Raw genomic sequence first — 23134 nt, forward strand, 5'->3', positions numbered from 1 at the left:
TCGGGGAGGATGGACTTGGAGAAGCCTCTAGACTTCGCTGCGAATCTGACAAAGTGGTGGGTCAGTCACACGGTGAGCTCTGAAGCAGACATGGCCCCCTCGTTACGGAGAAAGGGCCTCACTCATTCCTGACGGCGAGAAACAAAGCCTTGGAGGGTTGGCAGGTGCTTTCTTTCTGGAAAGGAGATCTGAACGTCATGCCTCCCTCCTGCCACAGTTAGTTGTAAAGCAAACTTTTGATTTTGGTTTTCTATGTTTGCTAGGTTGAACAGACCCGTGCTGCCATTTTGATGAAAACCGGTCAACTACTGGTGGAGTCTTACGGTTCAACCCAGCAGAATCTTTTCAAGGTATGAAGACGCTGCTTGAAATGACGGTAACACCAATGTCTTATTTGCTTGTTGAGAAAACGCTGGTGTACCGCGCCTGAAACATGATTTCAGCCACGTGGAAGACAGCAGGACTCGCTGGTGATTCTTGGTTGGTTTTGTCAGGGTACCCGCCCCCCACCCCCATGTTATGGTGGAAAGGGAACCACGGTCTTTATAAAAAAAAAGAAGTGTTGAGTTTATGATGGGTGTTGCTTGTAAGGTTGTTTTTCATCCATGAAAGGGAGGTTTTTCTGGGCACCTCCTTCAGGTTTTGTGGCTGCTGGGTACTGACGTGCTGTATTAAAATTCCCACGATTGAGCACATGTTTTAAGGACAAACAACAAACTTAGGATGACCGCTTCGGAAGCGATGAGACGATTTCGCACCTTTTGGTTGAGCGTGTCACCACCAGTGTGTGGAAACACCTTCTCAATGTGGTTGTCACATACGCGCAGTTCATTTCAGTAAAAATATCGTCCTGATAAAGGATGGGTGACTTTTAATAGCAATACAACCTATTTTTTTTTTTTAAAAAAGCGAAAGTGCTTTATTCTTATTTGGAGTTCCTGTAGATAAGTTCGGTGAGCAACTTGCTCTTTTTGTGTTTCAGGTGAGATAAAATCTGAGACCCATTCTTTCAAAGACGTTTGTCCTTACCCCGTGTCCAGGGGTACAATCAGTGTCCTTGAGCCAGCGGGCACCAGCCTCACACACACCGGTAGTGTTTACTTGTGGCCATGAGGGGACCATGGGACATCTCAGTAACTGGGACTCTGGAAGGACCTAAATGATTTGGGCCTGGGTGCTGTGATTTGGGGAAAGGGTTACAGCGTTGGTGGTGTCTGAAATCGATTATGTCCCATAGCCTCGCTGTGAGTGCCAGGCCAGCCCCCAGCTGTCGGCAGCTGCTGTTCTCTCTCAGGTGATACCTATTTGATTGACAGACTAGATGAGTGAGTGATCGAATGAAGGTGTGCTTAAACATCGGAAACATCCAAATAAAAGAACTGTCCTAAAAGGATTTCTTAATCACTCCTGTTTGAAATCATGCCTGGTAGCAAGTGGAGGTGGTCCCGGTGTCAGCACTTAGTCTCTGATGCTGAGGAAGACCAACCCCTTTCGTGCAGATGCTTAGCGGCCAGAGAGGTGGACCGCTGCTCAGGGTTATAGAAACTTCAGGCTGCGGGGAGGGCGCATTGGTACTTCCTTATGGTTCATAGTTTAGAGCTTTGGGTGCCTTCTTTTTGATGCTCTTGTGAAGGTATTTTAAAATTTTCATTTGCAGATTATTTCCAGTGTTTGCGGAATATTAAATTTTAATGCAGTGGAAGGCAGTTCTTTTTTTCTTGCTAGTTATAGGAAGAGGGATTTTCCTATTTCACTGCCTGTGTTTATTGCAATTCGTTTTTATGGACTAGGAAGACCTTTATAGGGTTTATCTATGTCCCTTGGGTTTGCCACGGGTAGTTCTCCAAACCACCAGGAGGGTGCCCCAGGAACGGAGACTCTTCGGTTTTTTAAATTTTATTAATTTTCAAAAAAATGTTTAAGTGACTTATTTTGGTTAACGATAAGCTCACAAGACATTGCAGAAATGGTGCTGCGAGGCCCGGTGTGTCGTCACCCGGCTTCCTCCAACGGTGGCGAGTTGCAGAACCTTAGAGCAGTGTCAGGAAATCATGGGGTAACGCAGTGGCCTCATCCACAGCCCTGGCGGGAAGCTCACCCGTGTTTGCATGTGCTCATTTGTGAGTTGCATTTTAAAGATAAGCGTCCATCAGAGCTTCTCTTTCGAAACTTAAACAGAACATGAATTGAGCAGAAGGGGGCGGAAAGTGATGGGGCGATAGCCAGGCATTGGGTAAGGGCCACCTTGACTCCTTGTCGGCTGAAGTGGATGTGGCAGGTGACAGGATGTGGCAGGTGACAGCACCCCAGGAAGGCAGGAGCTGCTTTCGGGGGTTCAAAACTGGTGGTGTGCACTGTCCACGCCTGTGTGGGGCCCGCACCTTTTGTAAGACAAACCTTTTCCCCTTTCGCGCTCCATGCAGACAGATGGAGAGTGTAAGGGACAGGGAGAAACCCCAGCGTAGTACGTGCTGACGTCACTGGCCCTGGATGCACAGTCAGGCCACAGCGTCCTTATGTGGTAAATGGATGAAGCACTCTCCTCTCCCCCTTCAGTGGGGCTACCGCTGTGTGTGCTGTTCCCCACACCCTCAGGCTTCCCTTGGACATTGCTTTCTTCTCCTCTGCTTGGGCGGTTTGCCCTTTGTCTCGCTGGGAGAGTGGAAATGGAAACTAATCGTACACTGGACGCGAATCTGCCGTCACACGGAACGTGGCAGAATGGCTTTTTCCCATGTGTCTGCGGGGAAGTAAGAGGTTGGGAATGGTTAGTATAGGAACGGTGCCCCTGGAGTCTGTCCCTCAGCAGGGGGAGGGGATGGCTGCCATGTACCTCCCAGGGCCACTTGACCACGCGCTCCTACTCGCGGCCTTGGTGGGGGGGGGGTGGACGCGAGCTGGTCAGGATTCAGCACAGTTGCTTTTGTGGATTGAGAAGCTGCGGTGAAGTGAGGCGTGAAGTGAAAATAGAAGCCTTTGTGACGTGGAGAAAGCGGAGCCCGGCGTGGTTACAGGCTTGCGCCATGAGATGCGATAAGACTGGGAAGTTAGCGCTCAGTGTCATCCATGCCAAGTGCCTGTCGCACATTTATAGAGGCTTGGGGGCTAAATGGAAAGGGCTTCGTGGGCAGATGAACTGAAACAGCAAGTGGGAGGGGTGATGAAACAGTAGGTGAATGTTCACATAAAAGAAATTTATGACGGTAAAAGACACATTGCCATTAACCCCCTCAAAATACTCCCCCTCGTTTCAGACACAGTTATCCTGTTGTTCTTGCCACTTTTTGAGGCAGTTCTGGAAGTCCTCTTTTGTAAGTGTCTTTAGTTGTGCTGTTGTGGCTGCCTCGGTGTCCTGACTCATTTTGAGTTTGGGGAAGAGCCAGCAGTCACACGGTGCCAGATTCAGTGAATAAGGTGGATGAGGACACACTGTAGCGTTTTTATTTGACAGAAATGCTGTACCAGAAGCGATGTGTGACATGGAGCCTTTCTGTTGAGATCAGAAAATATGGTGAATGCTGCTGCCGAGTGCCATCCAACGGAAAGGCAGGGATCTTTAATACAGGAAGTGGTGCATCGAACCTTAGTAACAGTGTGTGACAAGTTTCATCTTGTTTGGTGCAGTCAGTCAGGTGTGAGCTACGGTTGAGAGAAGGTGTGTTTTAAAGTGTGTCCTAAATCATCCTCCATCATGACAAGGCTCTGTGTCACATATCGCTTCTGGTACAGCAATTTCTGTTAAATATAAACATTACAGTGTGTCCTCAGCCACCTTATTCACTGGATTTGGCTCCGTGCGACTTCTGACTCTTCCCCGAAGTCAAAATAACCATGAAAGGTAAACGTTCTGAATCAGTTCAGGACATTGAGGCAGCACAACCAAAGATATGAAAGAGAACTTCCAGAAACTGCTTCAGAAAGTGGCAAGAACAAGGGGATAAGTGTGTTTGCAGTGAGGGGCAGTATTTTGAGGGGGATTAATGGCAATGTGTCTTTTACTGTAATAATGTTTTTGATCTAGACATTCACTGTAGTTTTTGATCATACCTCGTTGGTTACTAGTTGCCTAGGGCTGGGGTGTGGGGACGGGACCTGGGGCTACCGGGCTTCTTCTGTCACTAGTGCAAGTATCCTTTGACTGTGCCAATGATGGTCACACAACTCTGTGAATATAGTATTATAAAAGCAATTGAATTGTACATTCACCAGGTGAATTGCATGGTATGCAATTTATGTCTCAGGAGAGCTGTCTGAAAAAGGAGTCGGTATCTGGGAGGGTCCAGCAGAAAAAAAGGACTTGGTCCGTTGCTTTTGTACTTTCCAGCGCGTCACCCCACGTGCTCAAAGCCCCCCCTCGTGCCCCGACTGTGCGACTCTCAGTGTGGAGACAGTGCCCTAACAGTGCTCAGTTCCAGAAAACGTGTCCCTGTGTGTTGTCACCACGCCACCACAATTAGGACCCAGGCGTCCACAGTGAGCGGTGGCAGCGTGGCTGATGTCAGGAGGTGCGGTGCTGTCATCTCCATATTTGTATGTTCCCTTTTCTCGCCTGTCGTGGCCCTTCACCCTCCTCCTCCAAACAAACAAACAAACAAACAAACAAAAAGCAGAGAAAGTAAGAGGGATTGTAGCACAGCTGAATATGCTCCTGGCATTTAGAAAAACACAAGGCAGAAGTACAGACGCCCACCCCTTCCCGATAGCCAACGCAGAGATGGCAAAAGGCAAACTCAGAAAGCCTCAACGTGACTATTCAGAGTTGGGGAGAAATTGGACAAATCTGGTCTCTCCAATCATTCCCGTCATCTTGGATGAAACGGACACAGGTGGTTTCCTTACTGAGCGCTGAGGGAGGAAGCAAGGGACATTCAGAACGCACGTGCTTGCCCGTGATCACCAGTGTGTGCTGCTCTCCGGTGCATCTCGCTTGGAAGTGGTCAGAAGCTCATAGTTTTAAGTAACATGAAACTGTTTCTCCACTCATAAACGTAGCAAAACAAAAAGCATGCTTCTGGCGAAAAAGTGGTTTTTGAAAAAGCTGTGACATCCAGGTGGTCATTTAATATTTCCTAACACTCAGCAATTTTGCTTTGTGGAATTGGCCGGGTGCTGCAACTAAGTGAAACCAAAAAGGAGGGGCTGAAATTGCACATCAGGTTAAAAACCACCAGGGTTTAGTCTCCTGAAGGAATGTTATCCAAACAGCCATCGTTTGCTCTTTTGTTACTACACGTGGTAACTGTTGCTGCAGGTGGTGACATGTCTTTGTTGTAAGTTATAAATACTACATAGTTGCAAGGGAAAATAGAAGAAAGCAGCTGGAGGTAGAGAGAGTTGATACAATGTATCGTGGGAGGAAGGGGGAGGGAGACCCTCCCTGGAGGAACCAGTCTCCTTTTGTGTGTCTGCGAGTTTGAGCTGCATGGAAGGGACTGACTTCTTTATGACTTCCTCCGCTGAAACCCGAGTGGCCTGTCCTGCCTTTGACCTCGACTACTGTTTGAACTGTGGATCCCTTCACATGTACCTGGTGCATTTTCATTGCCATGGTCACATCCCTAGATTGACACCTGAACCTGAACTTGGGGTGTGGATACGAATGTAACCGAGGCTAGAATGGCCATAAGGATAAAAATCATTAGTATTGGAGCTTGTACCTTTCTGGGTGTCCTCTCTCTTCTGGGGCCATGTCCTAGGTACTTTGTGTAGTGCCTTTTGAGCCTGCACAGCAAATCCAAACCATTGGACAGGCTCTCTCTGCTTTGCAGGTGGGGGAAACGGAGGCCAGGGCAGGGAAGGCCCAGGCCCAGAGCTCTGCCCTGTGCAGCTAAGGGCTGAATGGTAGCAGGTGGGTCAGTGTGACTGTAAATGTTCTTCCCAGGGAACCACCATGCTCTCACATTCTGGAAGGTGTTTTCCCCCTGATTCGTGCCACTCTTCAGTCTTAGGATTCTGTGGTAACCTCGGGCGTCTGTGCAGCATGGTCCAGGGGGCAGAAACCAGCGTTGTGTACGCAGGAACCCTGAGAAAAAAGATGATGTTACCAGTGCCAGAAAAAATCCATGAGCTAAAGCTTGAGACTGGCTTCCTTTAAGGGAGGGGCCAAATTTGGCCTACCACCTGTTTTTGTACAGACTGTGAGTTAAAAATGGTTTCATATTTTTAAATGGCCGAAAAAAGAATAATATTTTGTGATACATGAAAATGATACGAAATTCAAATGTCAGTGCCCGTCAAGTTTTATTGGAACACAGCTCCACCCATTCATTTACCTGTTGTCTGTGGTTGCTTTGCTGCCACCAGGAATGTTGCATCCGAGACCCTCTGGGCTGGAGGAGGCGAAAGCATTTAATCTCTGGCTCTTTACAGGACAAGTGTGTAACCCCTGCCTGCTGTAAGGTGTGACTTGCATTTTTTTCTCTCTCTCCATCTGCTCTTCATTTGCATCTTACTTGCTGATGTCTGGTGTTCCACTATTAGAGACTTATTTCTTTGATGCACTTTGGCCCAGTTAAAATGCTGATAGTCTGAAGGGAGGTAATACATTAAACCTTACCAGTTGTTTATACCACACGGTTGGAAGGGGTTGGTGCTGTCATTGTCAGAGCAGAGCAGGGCCATTGCATAAAAGGAGGGGATACCGGGCTTGCCTGCGCGGGCAGAAGTGCAGGCGAGGTTGGGTCATCAGAAGGGACCTTTATTCATTGCTTCCTTTCTCTGCATCCCTCTCGCAGTGACCCAGTGGCTCCAAGTGTTGGTGCTCAGACTTCACAGCTAAGCTCCTCTCTGGGAATTGTGAGCTTACGAGAGCCACCTGGCCTGAAGACGCCCCACCCCCACCCCGGAACGGGGTGACAGCTGCCTGCCATGACGTGTCAGAGCAGACTTGTGAGGCAGTGCCCACAGCTGGGAACGGGTAGAGCGTGGGTTTGATGTGGACAGTCTGCTTCCCATCCCCTGGTGCTTATCTGCATTCCAGCACCTTCTGTGGAATGCCGGCCTAACATACTGAGGGAGGTGACTCATTTCTTGCCCTTTTAGCCACTATTTGTGATGGTTGCTTCTGCTAAAGCCCAGTCCAGGGTGACAGCACAGGCAGGCGCTGTCACTGGATTTCTGTCGCATCCGTGGTGCCTGGTCCCCCATCTTTGGGAAAAGCTCCCTTTTCCCCCAGACACATGACGACGGAGAGGCCACGTCACAGGGTCCGATTGGCACGTGCTGGTGTCCAACAGTTTACATTTCCGTTACCCTTGAGGGCTTTACGAGGCCATTCTCGACCAGCTGGGAACTTCACCCTGTTGATACGGCGTTGTTTCTAGGAGAAAAACATCGCCGAGTGAGAAACCGAGGGAGACTTGGACGCTATCCCATTTGTAATTTGCAGGCTGCTTTAATTTCAAGGTTTCTTCTTTGAACGTGTTCTGTTTGGATGTGCATAGTAGGAAAGCAAAAGACTTCATTACCTGCGGTGTCGTTGGTAACTGCCTTCGGACTTCTTCCGTGTTCTTTCTTGAGCATCGGTAAAATATGCTGCAGGCTTCAACTGCTTCTGGCTGGGACGTGGCATGGAGAGGGGCTGGGATAAAAGTGAGCTAGAATTGACAGCCCCCGGGCATTTTCACGCTCACCTGCTGTAAACTCTGGGAGCACAGCTGTGGAGCGGGAGATACCTGGTCTCTCCTGCTGCGCTCTGACGAGATCTAAACTAAGTCAGGAGGAGATGGGCGCATGGCCCTTTGATCTCCTTGGGCGATTTCTTGGGAGGGGCACTGGGCTACCAGGAGGTTGGGTGACCATCGTGAGTGCTCGCGAGTTGGAGTGGATGGGGGGAGGGCAGTTGTGTGATCTGCCTTCTCCCCCGACCTGTTTGCTCTGCCCCTGGCTTCCATTCCCTGCTTCTCTGAATATTCTGCTCACGCCTTCCCTGTGTAACCGCCGCGTGGCACATGTGTACTGAAGACCCGAATGAGACAAATCACACCTTTGCACCACGAACCGGTGGACTGGATTTGTTACTCTTCCTCGAGAGCCGTCTGTTCCAGAATAAGTAGAACAAGATGGACATTGGTTTAGTTGGGCAGCACGATGGCAGGATTTGATTTCATTTATAATGGAGGTGTCAGAAGTGCCTGGAAACCGGAACTGGAAATCACTGGCTGAGAGCTGATGGTCTGGGCAAGAGGCAGAGACGGAGGAGGGGGAGAAGGGGGCATCCTAGCAGGAAAGCTATGACGGGAGGGAGTCCCAGGGGCTGCAGCAGGGATGAGAGCCGTGCGAGGAGACTCCAGAGACAGGCGCTGGCAGGGCTGCAGCAGCGGGATGGCTGTGGGTGACTTGAGAATACGAGGTTGGTCTTCAGCACAGGCGCAGGGCCTGTGCAGGGGCGTGAGATGGAGTCAGTGAGATACGGAATGACAGGGTGGGGCAGGCGGTGCCCACTTGTCTGTGGAGAGGCCTCGCCTTGGAGGTAAAGGACAAAGAGGAGGGGCGACTTGGTGACTGAGCGAAAGAAGCAAGACGTAGAGTTTCAAGAGGTGAGATGAGGGACGGGGGAGTGTTTCTTGCAAGAGGAAAACGTCCCTTTGGAAGAAGTGTTGTACGGGCATTTCTGTTGAGACCGATGAGAACACCGTCAACATGTAGACTTTTTGAAGCGGAGAAGAAGAGCATTTCCTCTGGAAAGCTTGAACAAGAGATGACCGAACGTGAAGGTTCTGCTTTTCCAAGGGGTGGGAGGTCCTGACTCAGAGAAAGCTGGAGATGGTGGGGCCAGCTGAGGCAGGAGACGCACTCGGGTTTCAGACTGGACCTGGGACGAGAAGATGTGTGCTTGGGGTGGGGAGCGTGGTACCCAACGGCGACGCCCCTTTATCCTGCTTCACCCCCCGTCAGTACCCCTACTTGGTCGCCCTCATTCTGCTTTACGTGAGGCTTTCTGTTTTAAGAGGTCCTCAGAACTAATTACTTTGGTTTTTCACAACCGGTGGACTGGGGCACAAACCTGGGCAGCCTGCAGAGGACCTGGTGGGAAAGGCCTCACTTAGTGCCGCCTTGGAGAAGTGTCTGCCGTGACGGAGCCATTCCGTATCCACACGTGCGCACAGTCTGCTACGGGGGACACGAGGCCGCATGCGATGGGTTGTTTGGGCTTCTAATGAGAAGGCGAGATGAAGGCTTACTTAGGTTTGAGTAGGCTCGTCTGTCAGCAGAGCGTCTGGGTACCGTGGCGGGTGAGGCTGCAACAGGCTGGTGGGGAAGAGACCAAAACATGAGGACAGAGAACTGGTGCGAGGAGCAAAGTCCTGCGGCTTATGTCCCACAGGCCCCAAAGCGGGGTCCCCTGTTGCTTCCCCGCTTCTATTATTCTTTACTAATTGCACTGGTTTGGGACTATGAGTTGTTTTTTTCCTCCATCCGTCCATGGAGTCTGGGAAAGTGATCCACTTCTGCAGCCTTTTGCTAATTCTTGTCAGTCAGTTGTCAAAGGCCGATTGTCTAAGGCCGTCTCTTATCGATAAGCGGTGGGGAGGTGGGTGGCAGTCACCGTCTCCCGCTCCCTCTTGGAACAGGGACTCTTATCGAGTCACCACTGTTGACGTGTAGTCTGGAGAAAGGGAAGGACCATCTCAGAGTGTCCATCTGCGAGCAGGGTTTTCTCAACACATTGAAAACATGGGCTGCGGTGTGTGAGCTCAGCGAGCATGCGTGTGGTTTGGGATGTATGAAAACCTGTGGGTTTTGTAAGGAAAGAAAAGCGCTCTCACCTCTGGCTTCTCCTGGCTCTCGCCTTGCGTCTAGCACTGAAAACACAAGCAAAGCCTTACAAAACATCAGCGAAACAAACCCTCTGCTGGATCCGGTAGCTGATGGCCCTAGTTCCATTTTTTTCTCCCGCTTATCACACAGCCTCTGCCTCCGCTCTCCCCCCACGGGCTCCTCGACCACATGCAGCCTGGCGTACCCCTCTCCTCCCCTTCCCTCCCTTTTTCTTTCCTTCCTTCCTTCCTTCCTTCCTTCCTTCCTTCCTTCCTTCCTTCCTTCCTCCCTCTCTCCCTTTCTTTCTTTCTTTTTTGTGCACGCACCCCGTTCAGCTGTCCAACAAATTGTTGGAAGTGTCTCAGAATAACATTCCCAAACCCATTAAAAAACAGACAGGCTTGCAAAGGAAGTGATTAAAGGTGCTGTTATCACACTATTAAAAACAATTTATTGATTGAAGAGTGATACAGTATGTGCTGGTTTTCCTTTCTTTTTTTTTAAATTGTGGTAAAACATACACACCGTAAGATTTACCATCGTACGCATTTTTAAGTGTACAGCTTAAGGGTGTTAAATACGGTCACACTGTTGTACAGCTGTCACCGCCATCCGTCTCCAGAGCTTTTCACCTTCTCAAACTGTAGCTCTGTCCCCGTGAAACACTATCTCCGCCCCTTCCCCAGCCCCTGGCCCCCACCAGCTACTTCCTGTCTCTGGGTCTGGTGACTCTAGGGACCTTGTGTATGTGGAATCGTGCCGTCGTGTTTGTCCCCTCCTGACTGGCTCGCCTCACCTGGCATGGTGTCCTCGAGACTCGTCCATGTGGTAGCACGTGTCAGAGGTTCCTTCCTTTTTAAGGCTGCAGAATATTCCCTTGTGTGTGGACGCGTTTTGTTCATCCATTCATCGTCCAGGGACATTGACTTTCCTACATCTTTTGGCTACTGGGAAGAGTGCTGTGAACCTGGGCATGGAAACCTCTCTTTGAGACCCTGCTTTCAATTCTTCAGTATGCGCTTTTTAAACGTTTCAAGGGACACGATGTAGAATGGCTGGAACCACGAGCATTGCTTTGAACAGGCGATGAGTGCTGTACTGTAAAGCACTCATCGCGTGTAATACGCTGAGACATTTGTAATACGCTGTGAAGACGTCTGCTGTTTCTATGGGTGAAGCATCTCGGCGGGGGCGGGGGGGGTCTGCTGATTCCACGAAAGGTCGTTGCCTCTGTTTCTAATGGAATTCAGTGAAAGGCTAGTGAAAAGAAAGTTGCCACCCTCTCTGACACACGTCCTATCCGAGTTCACTGACCCCCACGAACTTTAGTCTGGACGCACATTCCAGCCCAATCGGGAGACCGACTTTCCCAGAACACATGTGAACGTTCAGCTTCTGTTACCGGCAGAGACCCCCACCCCTCTGCTCTGTTAACTTCAGCTAAAATCGCACCCACCGACCGAAAATACTTGCTTAGCTGGTGGCTTCTCTTCCCACCCACTCATTTATTCATTCATTCAACAAATATTTGGTCGGGACTCTCTGACAAGCATTGCCCCAGATACTAGGCGTACAGCTTGGAACAAAACAGACGGCATTTGTGTTGCCATGGCGTGCAGAGCCCAGCTGGGGAAGGCGAGAGCAGCAAATATGTGCACACAGAGATTGAGTTACAATACTGATGTGTGTCACGGGGAAATGCAGGTGGCCGTGAGAGTCTGTGATGGGACCTGAGGGAGGCACGGAGGGGGGAACGGCTTGTGCAGAAGGCCTGGGGTTAACCTGGCGTGGATGAGCAGCGGGAGAGACCGGTTGGCTGGGGTCCCCTGGCCAAGACTCGGGCCTGTAGTAAGAAGTTAGCCCTTGTCCTGAGAGCTTTGGGTACATTCGATGGACAAGAATGGCCACATCTGCACCTTGATATGGGCTCCAGTTGCTCAGCAGACAACAGCTTGCAGGGAGTCAGCAAGGAAGTGGGTTCACTGTTGGCACGTTCTGGAATATTCCAGAGGAGTGGTTCCTGGGACCAGGGGTGGTCCCGGACATGGAGAGTGGGGCATCAGTTACAGACAAGACTTTAGGATTATTGGGTGTCTTAATTGTCACCAATGGTGAGAGATTTCCCTCCCCTTGTCTCTTCTTGCACTGAAACTCTTAACGGTCCATGTCACTCATAAGTGTTTATATTCCTGTCTTAAAGTCTGGCTATCAGTGGACTCCTTCTAAATCCTGTTAGACTTGATGTCAGAGACTATTTGCTTTGCATGTTTAAAAGAGTATCCTTGATTGTTGAATTGAATGTGTATTTTTTTCTTTTTGAATCGAGCATTCCTACCTGTTTGGCCAAATTTCTCGATAAGATACGAGTGAAAACATGACTAACTCGTAACAGCAGACACTGGGGAGCCCTCTGAGCCTCACGCTCCAGTCTGTAGACCTTCCCTGGCGTATCCACATGGTATGTAATTGCTTATTAAAGAGGCGTTTTTGCTGAGATTTGCGTTATAGAGTTTGGCTCTTTAAAAAGACATTATCTGGATTGCAATGGAAAAATTGTCGAGTCTCCTGAGTGTGTTTTGCGTTCGGTTCTGTCCTCTCGAAGAGCAGATTGTGAGCAGCAGAAAAACACCCCTTTCGTCTGTAATGAAAATGTGTGTGGGGGGGTATTTAATGTGTACGTGAAACATAAAACTACCGACGGGCCAGCGTGGGACTTGTTCCATGAATCCAATCTTTGGACGTGCCTCTCTGTATTTTCCCCTATTTGTTTGCACAGAGAAAATAATTTTTCCCAGAGAGATTGTGGGTTTAGACAAGCCTTCACAGTGTCTGAAATAGAGTTTTTCCTCTTTCTGCCTGAGAGGGTTGAATGCTGAAGCGTTTATTGGTGAGAGAGAGAGAGAGAACGGGAACATTCCTTCCTTGTTTTTCCTGCTTTTTCTGTTTCCAGTGTAAGAAGTAAGACTAATGAGAGCAGCTGCAGCCACAGTTCAAAATGAAGGTGTGTGTGTGTGTGTGTGTAAGAGAGAGAGAGAGAGAGAGAGAGAGAGAGAGAACACAGTCTCTCTGTCAAACCCAGTTGACTCTCTCACCGTAAGTCTGGTTCCGGGAGCTTTACTGAAGTTCTCCCTACGCATTTGGGGCGGGAGGTGGAGAGCAGTTCAAAATAAGGCAACAGAAGTAGTTGCATAGAATAGACGCTGTGTCTTTTGTAGATTAAGCCTGCATGCCCCCTCACCTTCTGTTTTGAATCCTCCCTGAGCAGAAGATAGATTTCAGAACGAATCAGAGTATTAAAGTAGAAGAAATATTGATGACTTCTGCGTTTGGTCTTTTTCCTTTTTGTAGATGTGGAAACCAAGGGAGGCAGAGGCCACGACACCGGTCCCGTCAGAGGCAGAGCTGGGGCCAGCACCGGACTTTCCCGGCTCTAAGCCCTGGGGTCTCCCATCTACACAGGGCCGGGCAGCCTTTTTCTGTCCAGGGCCAGGTAGTGTGTATTTCGGCCTTTGACAGACGGCCACAGTCTCTGCAGCTCCTGCGTTCAGCTCTGCCCGGCGAGAGGAAAGCAGCCTTGGGCACTATACAAATGAATGAGGGACGTCCCAGGAAGTTTCCATTTACATCCACTGAATTCCCATTTCATACACTTTCCACGTCTCATGAAAGATAATTCCTCTTTTGATCCCCCTCCCCCCACCACCAATCGTTTAAAGAATATAAAAACCATCCTCAGCTCGTGGGCTGGGATTGGCCCGAGGGCTGCCGATGGCGGTCTCTGGTCTCCAGCTCCTGGGCCGCGTAGGTTTGTGTTTAGGGTTTAGGGCCGTTTGTTTTTCAGAGCTGTCTTTCCACATTACTGTCACTCGTGTTGGGCTCCGTCTCCTTGTCCAGAGATGATGCATTTGTTGATAACGCATGTCTGGGAGGAAGTTATGCTTCATTGCTTTGGGTTTGTGTTTGCTATATTAACCCCTTGGTACATCGATTCAGTTATTCGTAAATACGTGTTGGGAGCTTGATCTGTGCAAACCCAGGCTTGGTGTTAGTAGGTCACTCCTGCCTCCCTGGAGCTGGCAGACTACTGGGGGCAGCAGGTGTGGAAAAGCAGTTACAGACCCTACAGCGTTTGCCGCCTGCATTTTCTGGGGGGGAGGTCGGGTTTCTGAAGAGGAACTGTCGCTGGAAAGCACAGCACCACCTCTGAAGAATCCGTGTTTTCTTTTGAATGCAAGAGAGGGGTTGTTTAGGAAACAAGGACCGGAGACACTCTTGTTCTACAGAACCCTTTGAAGAAAGTTACCATTCACATTTATTGTTGTGTGACTTAAACGACACCAAAAAGAAAAAAAAAGAAGATTTGCCATAATCCCGTTAGCCCATAGCACACGGATCCTGTGTATTTTTTTTTTTTTTTTTTTTAATTGTGGATGTTTTGGTACAATTTTGTCAGGGGTCCGCAAGCTTTTGTGGAAAGGGCCTGATGGTGGTGTTATTTGGAGCTTTTCGGACCACATGGTATCTGGACGTTATGTGCGCAAAGCAGTCATTTAATTATATATAAGCACAGTTATGGTGTTGGCAACCAATCACCAGGGCTCTCCATCTTGCAAAAGTAAGTTCCAGATGCAACAGCTGCCCACCCCTCCCCCAGCGCCTGGAGGCCTCCCTTGCGCTCTGCGAATTGGACCCCCCCCCCCCCCCAGGTACCTCACAGAAGTGGAATCAGACCCTGTTTGTCCATCGTGTCTGGCTTCTCTCACTTAGCAGGTCTTCGCGGTTCCGCCGTGATGTAGCATGAGCCAGAAGTGCCTTTCTTTTCACGGCTGGATAATATTCCACTGTGTAGATAGGCCAGTAAGTTAATATTTTGGAAGTAGATTTTCTTTGGTGACTTGGAGCCCTTTTTAGCTTAGTAGTTTCCCAGGAACTGTCCTAATGGAAGGAAATCCGAGGAACACACTTGGTTTCCCATTTGAAGAGTGAGGCGTGTGTGAGAGGGCATAGAACTCACCTGGTTATGCAGCATGAATTGCAAGTAAGGTGGTGGTCTCCAGAATAAGGGCAATGTCCAGAGTAAAGACTCCCATCATTAAGAGGGCGAACTGAGGACCGTCTGCTGTCCCAGAACTTTGTCTCCTCATTTTCCTAGCTCTGGTTTCTGGGCCCCTGCGAAGGGGACTTCACTGCTGCAGATTGGATTTCCTGCAGGCAGACTGAGACGGAGATGGGCATGGAGAAAATTGGGGAGGCTTTTCGGAGCAGCGTCTGAAGGTGGGGGAGGCAGGGGGAGAGGCCAGGCTGGGATGAAGTCACAGGGCTTCAGCTGACCCCAACGGGGGCCCAGCTCAGCTGTCCCACCACTCAGGTCCAGGAAACCTTTCCAAGCCCTGTCCCCCACTGACCATGACTTTGGGTGACGGGCAACTCCTGGCAGCTGGGGGGCAGAGAGGACCAGAAAGGGGGTCTCAGTAGTGCCTTATTTACAGTATCATTACCCCAGTAAAGTACAGTGTGGACTATTCCTGGAAAACCGGCACCGAAAAATAGTGACGCAGAAAAGTTTGATTGTGTCATTTCTTTGTTTCTCTTGGAAAACTCTTTAAAAGTCAGCGTATGACTTTTTGCATCGCAAAGGAAGTGCCTGAAGTGACATTTTGATAATGCTCTACGTACAAGAAAAGGGCTTCTGTGGCTGACTTTTGAAAATCAGGTTTTGTTGGGACACAGCCAGGCCACCGATTCCCAATGGAGTGTGTTGTTTCCTGCCCTCCGGGCTGTCAGGTAGTGGTAAGGCTGCTCTGCCCACTAAGTCGGGACTATTGATTATCTGTCCCTTCAGAGGAGACGTTTACTGCAGCTGCTCTCTGCAGTGGACATGGCTTCCTTGGACCCTAAAGTCCAAGGCAGTCCTTTGCAGCGTGGTGGTCACACTTAATGTGTGTCTGGGATCTGGAATTTCAGGCTCGGGGAAGGAAGGGACCCAGTCAGTGTGTGTGATGGTCCCGGAATTCCTGTGGCTGTAGGTGCGGGAGTTCAGTCTGTGTTCTGAGTGGCCTCGGCCAGCCCTTCCACGACACAGCCAGGGTCCTACCGGTTTGGAGGGTGACACACCCACTTGCAGGAGTGGGCACCTCATTTCCTCCGCAGTAATTTGGAATAACCAGAAGGAGTTATCAGGCTCTGGGAGAAACCTTGTAGGAAACCTGTATTCCAGATGCTTTCTCGTCTTCAAAACATGGGAGAATGGGTTCACGTCTAGAATACATCAAATTGCAGAATATACCAAACCCACGACAGAACAGAAAAGCTCGTAAGTGAGAGGAAAGCATTTATGAGCTCCCCCAGCGTTAGAGGACTTAGAAAGACTCAAGGTGTTTTTTAAACAAGGACGTGCGTAGTTGATGTGCGTAGGTTTTTCAGCCAGATGTTACTTTAATGGAACACGGAGGCCTTTTCTCTCATCTTTCTCCTTTTCGTTGGTTAAGGCGCGTCTGGCTCTGTTTGACCACGTAGAGGACACCACGCCCAGAAAATTTGGTTTTATTGGAATGACTTTTCCTATGTCTTCAAGTTTTCCTGCTTCTAATAAATTGGCCGGAATTAAGAGTGTCCTTACATTTGTCAGCACAATTTAAAAGCAATTAAAGCACATTCGGTTATTGCATTTGAAATTATTGTCTGGGTAAATTATAATTTAGAATTATGTTTATGCTGAATCCTACATTTTCATACACAGATCGCAATACACACTTTTATGTTCTTAAATTATCTGTGGCTTCACGGCTCTAAAACGGCAGTCGTTTTGAAAAGCACCGCACATTTCCTTTCTTCTTCTTCTTCTTCTTCCTACCTCTGCAAAAATACTTACATTTTTCTTTGAGAATAAGGTGAGCAAATCCCATTGGCCTCTCAGTTTTAAGAAATTACCCGTGTCTTTTCCATCGCCAGTTTTCATTTATCTGGGCTGCCTTCGACCCATGAAATCTTGAAATGCAACAGGAGGAAGACATTTCTGAGTGTTTCTTAAAATACGTATCTTTTTTCAATGGCATGTTTTATCTTTTGCCCTTAATCTCCACCCCTCCCACCCCACCCATTGCTTTTTTAGATGTGTTCACTTTGAAATAGCTGCCCCTCTCAAAACATGGCGTGAGTTTCACATAGAGACATCTAAACACACTGTAAAGCGTTTTCTGGGGGCTGCTTGTAGAGCAACACCAGGTCTTCAGCAGATGGTCGTGACGTGGGGATGGTGTGTGCGTGCGGGAATGCGGCTGGTGTTTCACAGATGGGGCAGAGTCCCCAGATCCCCATGAGGTGGATGAGGTGGCCAGGTGTCCCTTTTGGCCAGCCGTCCCCCTTTCCCTCCATCACCCACTCTTTGTGGATTCCCAGGGTGGAGGTGGTGGTGGATGTGATGTGTCTCTATAGAACTGTAGTCGCCGCAGTGTGACCTGCAGTCCCCACGCGTGTTCCCTGCGGTCCCCACGCGTGTTCCCTGCGGTCCCCACGCGTGTTCCCTGGGGCCTTGCTGTAAGCACAGCTCACCTCATGGATGATCTGCATCCCCATACGGGAAGCGCCACAGCTGTAGCCACTCTTACGAATTGGAGACTAATGCTAGCACAGACTTCACAAGGGCGTCCTGATGTTCAAGGTGAAAACCTTTGGGCTCCAGTGGGTTCCTGGGCTTGATATTTCTGTGCTGGCTGCGTGGGTTCTCCAGCTCCATGCCCACTCCCCCCCACCCCATGGGTCCTGACCGCCCACGCCCTCCCTGCTCCTCGGTTTTGCAGAGGAAACGACTTCTGCCTCAGTGCCCCTTGTCAGCCAGGCTGCCCGTGGCAATCTCCTTGGAGTTTTCCCAAGAGTGTACGGAGCACTTGGAATGTGTGGAAGCTTCGTGGGTACTGCACACAGGCACCCTCCCCCTCACCATCCCTCACGGCAGCTTTCACGTGGCCGTATCCCATTCTACAGACGGGAAAAGAGGCCCAGAGCCAGAAGAGGAATTAAATCCAAACATACCTGTTTCTCAATAGGGGGCCAAGGGCGGGGCTCCACTGGGTGAGACACATCGTGAGCCACCTGTCCGCCTGCTTTTCCTATCCAGCAGTCAGAGAGAATAATTTTGCTCAGGATTCCCACACTGCCTGCTGGGCCTGGCATGGAGCATGACAGTGTTTTTAGGGTGTTAGAGCCGCTGTAGCAAAATTCTACACACACAGCAGCTTAAACAACCGAAATGTCTCTCTCCCGTCCTGGAGGCTAGATGCTGAGGCCCAGGTGTCCCAGGGCGGGTCCCCCCTGAGGCCTCTCTCCTGGGCGTGCGGACGGCCGTCTACTCCCCGTGTCCTCACATGGCCGTCCCTCTGTGTGTGTCTGTGTCCTCATCTCCTCTTCTTATAAGGACACAGTCCTATTGGAGCAGGGCCCACCCTAGTGACCTCATGTCACCTTGACCCCTCTTTACAGACCCGTCTCCAAATACACTCACATTCTGGGGGGTAGAGTTTCAACATATGAATTTTGGGGAGACACAGTGAAGTCCCTAAGAGCAAACACATGACACAACTGTGTGTTGAATGTGTGAATGTGTGCTTCCTTTCTCCATCCTTTACGATGCTTTCTTCTCTTTTCTCATTTCATAAAATGCATCTCTTCCCTCTCCCCACTGATTTTTCAGAAACCGTCTTCTTGTCCTTAACTGTGTCTAAACACAATTTCATAAACACAAATGCTCCAGCTGCAAGAAGTGTTCTGACGTTAGGGAGATAAGTTAGGAAAACAACTTTGGGGGAAGTTTTGGTTTCCTTCTGAGTGAGGACCTTCACCAAAAGACGTGCTTCCCTTTCCCAGGTGTTGAGAACATGCACTTTTCAAGTTCTAACCACAAAGAGAAGTCGTCAGGTTTCTCTGGAATCCTCCGTGGACATTCGAGCTGCTTCTTTGGGGGGAGCTTAAGGTCAAGGCAATTTCTAAGGCAAAAACGGACCGTCCGTCTCGCTCACAGTAGACCCATAGGAAAGCCACGATGATGATTTGGTACTTATACGGTATTGTTACCAAGCCTGAGTTACCAGAAATTCACGCCGGACATTGGCTGTACTTCTGCATGTCATACCCGGGCTCCTTTGAAACAGGAAGCATCCAGCACACTTTCCTGGGCTGTGGTTGCGTTCAGCTCAAGTTATTGCCACCAAACGCATGTGGTGCTGGAAGCCGGTGACGCGAAGAGAACCGTGTTTGTTGAGCTGATGGCCTGGTGTGGGCCATGGCTTTGAATCATGGGAGATGGGCCAAAGAAATTACCTAGGGGCCTGTTGTCCAGAATCGGTGTTTTATCAGACTGTCTTTTTCTGCTTAGCTATCTCATCGCACGGCAGGCTACTAGCCTGGGAGAGGCGGGGGTAAAAATGTGCGAGGTGACGATTTTCCATTCTCGCTCGCTGTGTTTACAATGACTTTTTTCACAGCAAAGACAGAATCAGGAATTTTCATGAGTCTAACAGCGTCCTAACCGTGTCGGTGGGTGAGACTCCTATATTCATAATGAAGTTATTTTTTTTTTCTGCTTCTCAACACATGGTTGTTTCTTATTGGCCACATGTTATTGTATAATTCTGTACATGCTTTCTCTGCTCAAAATAACCTTTGTTTCAGTAGCAAGTCATATTGCTGTATGAGTTACACAAATGAGATGTACTCAGTCTTGCCTACTCTTCACTTTAAAAAAAAAACCAGACAGCTTTATGGAGATGTAATTCACCTACCATTCAGTTCACCCATTTACAGTGACAATGGTTTTCAATATCCTTTTTTTGTTTTCTCTTCTTAACCACAGGGTTGAGTGTTTCCCTTTTCTCCTTTTTCACTACGGTAGATGTGGTGGGGGAAGCTCCAGTTTGAATCCTGGCTCCCATCCTCACTAGGGCCTTGCTTTCTGGCTACGCATGTGTGAGCCATTCCTTTTTTGTTATCACGCAGAAGACAGGGAGGGACCCTGGGGTCCTTTGTGAGGAAGTTGTCATCGCACCGCACGAGGGACACAGAGCGAAGAGGGTGTACAGGTTACACTTTGGTGGTGTGTGCTCAGAAACGCGCAAGTTGTAGAGCAGCATTTGCACTGGAAATGAGTCTGAATTCCACCTCATGAGCCTACTGCCAAGGTCTGCTCTGCGCACTTGATTGTAACAGAGTCTTTGGGTAGCTAAGCACGCAGCCGCCCTCGCCTGGGTGTCGCGGAAACCCATACACACGTGATGAAGAATTCTAGTGGAGAAATCGATCTGGTTTTGGGGAAATAACCATGCAGCCTTTAATCGTACCCAAGAGGTGGGACGTGGCTTTGATTTCTTGTCAGAGTTAATCATAAAGGAACAGTGCCTTTTGCGTAGTATTTGTTTGGATATAAATACATCCATCTTTGATGTTTAGTATCAAACAGTATTAAAGAACAGTCTGCTTTATAGTCTATTTGGATATAAATAGACTTGTGTCTACAATACAGTATCTTGGAGTACCTTTGCAGCATTGCCGTGCAAAGGATATTTTAATGGAATTACGGGCTTAGGAGGAACAAACTGGTATCATTCAAGTCACAGTAAAAGAGTATTGGTGACAAAGAGTGGTGAAATTAGCGGAGGAAACAGGAATGTTTAAGGTCACGTGATGCATTTATTCCCTAAGCGGGGTTTGTTTTTGTTTGTTTTTTTCCGAGTGATTCACTCTTTACATAAGAATGGCTTGTAATTGGTCAGCCTGAATTTAATTAGCCAATGTGGGCTTCAGGTCACCCCTTGTTATACCAGTAAAACCACAGTTGCATCGCGTTTTTAAGGGAACTGGACCGACGTGAAGTTGATCGTCGTGGGTCTGCTTGTATCTGTGGTGACTTACGGACGTGCCCTGTATGGTTTTAAAGTGCCTTGCAAAGCATGTGTTGCCGTAGTGTTGATGTGGTCATTACCTAATTACCTAAAGCTACGGCATTTGCAGTGTACTGGACAATTCTTGTTTGGCCAGGCATCAAAATCGAGCATTTTTACCCTGCGGGATAAGCGTTGTATCGGCAATGCCCCGGAATGTTAAGTCCCATTTGTTATACACAGGTAATAATTATGAAGTGATTTCCGTGGACTCGGAGTAGAAACGTTGACCCAGCAGCCTCTTCAGCTTAGAAGGCGAGGGCACACATCGCTCTCCCCAGTGGGATGCTTTCTGACATTTCACCTCCCCGGAGAGGGAGCAGAGCTACCGGTAAAATGACGTGGAGGTCAAAGGCTGCTAATTGAATTTTCATGATAAAGATGCCATTTCCCAGCGATTGCGTTGACTCAGTGACTTTGATTTCTCTCCTCGGAGTGGGACTAGAGCTCTCGCCCTTTGACAGACACTGAACTGCAAAGTCTGTTTGCTGAAAGCTTTCTCTTGCTTTGAATATTCCTAGAGTGGTTCGGAGAGTGAACGGTACTGCTCTTTCTTTTTGAGTCTTGAAGCGATTACGGAAAGGTCAGTCCACTAATTCCTTCCAGAGTTAGCCAAGACCTTTCATGTAATCATCGGGAACTTGATTTCACGGAGCCAGTATTTATTGAGCACTTCCTCTGAGCAAAGCACATTGCAGGGGTCTTGGTCCCGACCCTTGAGAAATCTACCGTCTTGATTAATGTATATATGTTAGCGGGAAAAGTGTCGTAGCCTTCCTGTTTGGGCGTATTGAAGAATTTGCTGTGACAGGGGGAGTAAATGGAAGAACACTGAGCTGACGACAGTCTGTATTGCATTGTGACCTGCCTTGGCTGCCTTGCGAAGCGTGGGTCCCTGAGAGTTTGTCGACCCTGCTCGTGACGTTCCATGATTACTGACGATCGAGGTGATGATAACTCTTAAATTCTGCTTCGATGCCACCTCGGAAAAGAGAGTTCTCATTCTGGAAGAAAACCTTTCTGGAGCAAGCAACCACAGGAATCACTAGTTCTAGGTTTCTTGGGGAGATAACCTGTCAGGAAGGGAAGCGTGGGGAAATGGGGGTACAGGAAGGTTACTTTAACTGGAGACAAAGCTTTGTGAGGAGGTGGTGGCGTTTGCACTGGACTCAGTGACAGAGGTCCGCTGTGGATGTGGAGCCATGGTGTGAGGGAGAAGATGGTTCCCAGATCAATAGTCAGTATGAACGAGGCGGGATGGGGTGGACAGCACACAGGAGGCCATTTTGGGCGTCGATCACAAATATTTAAAGGTGAAAAGGGATCTGGGCTGTGTGGAGGGTGGATTGCGGTCTTGAAGGCCGTTGGAGCATGGAGCATCTTCAGTACATTGATGGGAGACCATTGAGCATTATTTTTTTTGGACATGCAATCCATGGCCTGATTTTGTGCAGCTCCCAAGCTGAGAATGGCTTTTATATTTTTAGAGTTGTAAAAGAAAAGTAGAGAGCAATATACAGTACAAACCACGTACAATCCACGAAGGCTACGGTGTTTGTTATCAGGCCCTGTATTGAAGTTTTGAAAAGGAGAAGACAACCAAAGAAAGATGTTTGCTTTCCCTATGATAAGAGGAAGGTGAGCTCATTTGTTGAATGAGGGCCTTTAGAATTTCACTTATGGAGAGACAAGGGGTGAAGACGGAGTGGAGAAAGTGAGGCCCAGAAGACGCAGGAGAGAGGATGGAATCAAGAAAAAATATCGGTGGGATTGACTTTCAGAAGGGAAAGACTAAATCTTTCTTTGACACAAGGGGAGGGAAAACTTAGTATAGAAAATTAGCAGTTAGGAAGAGGAGAGGAAAGTGGAGACTCTTCAGAAGTCTCAGAGCACGGTGATCTGCCGTGGGTTTGGGGTCAGCCCTTGAGCAGGATAGAACCTTCTGGAATGGGTGCTGGAAAGGCTGAAAGTCCTGAGACAATTAGCATGTGGGTCATATCTGCAAAATGTCTCGTATTGCGTTATGTCATGATTTGTCTTTGCACTGTGGGGTCCTCCAGCATCCGGTGACGTGCTCAGCTGCCTAGAATGTCTTCATCATTTTTGTTCTGGCCTTGGAGCTAGTGCCTGGCAGAAACGAATGGTGTTCAGTAATGCTGAACAAATGAATGAATGAATGAATGAATGAATGAATGAATGGGTGCTAAAGAGCAGAGTGGGTCAGTTAAGTAAGGGACTGTACCTTTTCAGTTGTACTGGTCCGTGCAGTTCTTTAGTCAAGAGGTTAACGGCCACCAGACCAACGCTGTCCGATAACACTTCTGCTGGATGGAGATATTTTTCATCACTGCTGTCCAGTGTGGGGCTGGAAAAATGGAATTTTAAGTTTTATTGACTTTTTTTCACTGTGGTAAAATACACAGAGCATAAAATTGACCACGCGC

At 48.8% G+C, this 23134-nt stretch overlaps 1 protein-coding gene across 6 annotated transcripts in view; it reads left to right on the forward strand.

Annotated features, from left to right (window-relative positions):
* TBL1X (transducin beta like 1 X-linked) overlaps positions 1–23134 on the forward strand; it is a 180226-nt gene that overhangs the window by 23700 nt on the left and 133392 nt on the right. For 4 of the 6 annotated variants that reach the window (XM_074324200.2, XM_074324198.2, XM_074324203.2 and 1 more), the window contains exon 2: positions 264–350. The exons of 1 other annotated variant lie outside the window; for it this stretch is intronic. The gene's annotated coding sequence lies outside the window, so the exon portion shown is untranslated. Of the gene's footprint in view, positions 1–263; positions 377–23134 lie in introns of all 6 variants that reach the window. One more of the 6 variants, XM_074324201.2, reaches the window with a different exon arrangement.

Source organism: Rhinolophus sinicus, chromosome 18 (genome assembly GCF_057876585.1).
Source record: "Rhinolophus sinicus isolate RSI-liver-muscle chromosome 18, RSI-T2T, whole genome shotgun sequence".
Taxonomy (NCBI): domain Eukaryota; kingdom Metazoa; phylum Chordata; class Mammalia; order Chiroptera; family Rhinolophidae; genus Rhinolophus; species Rhinolophus sinicus.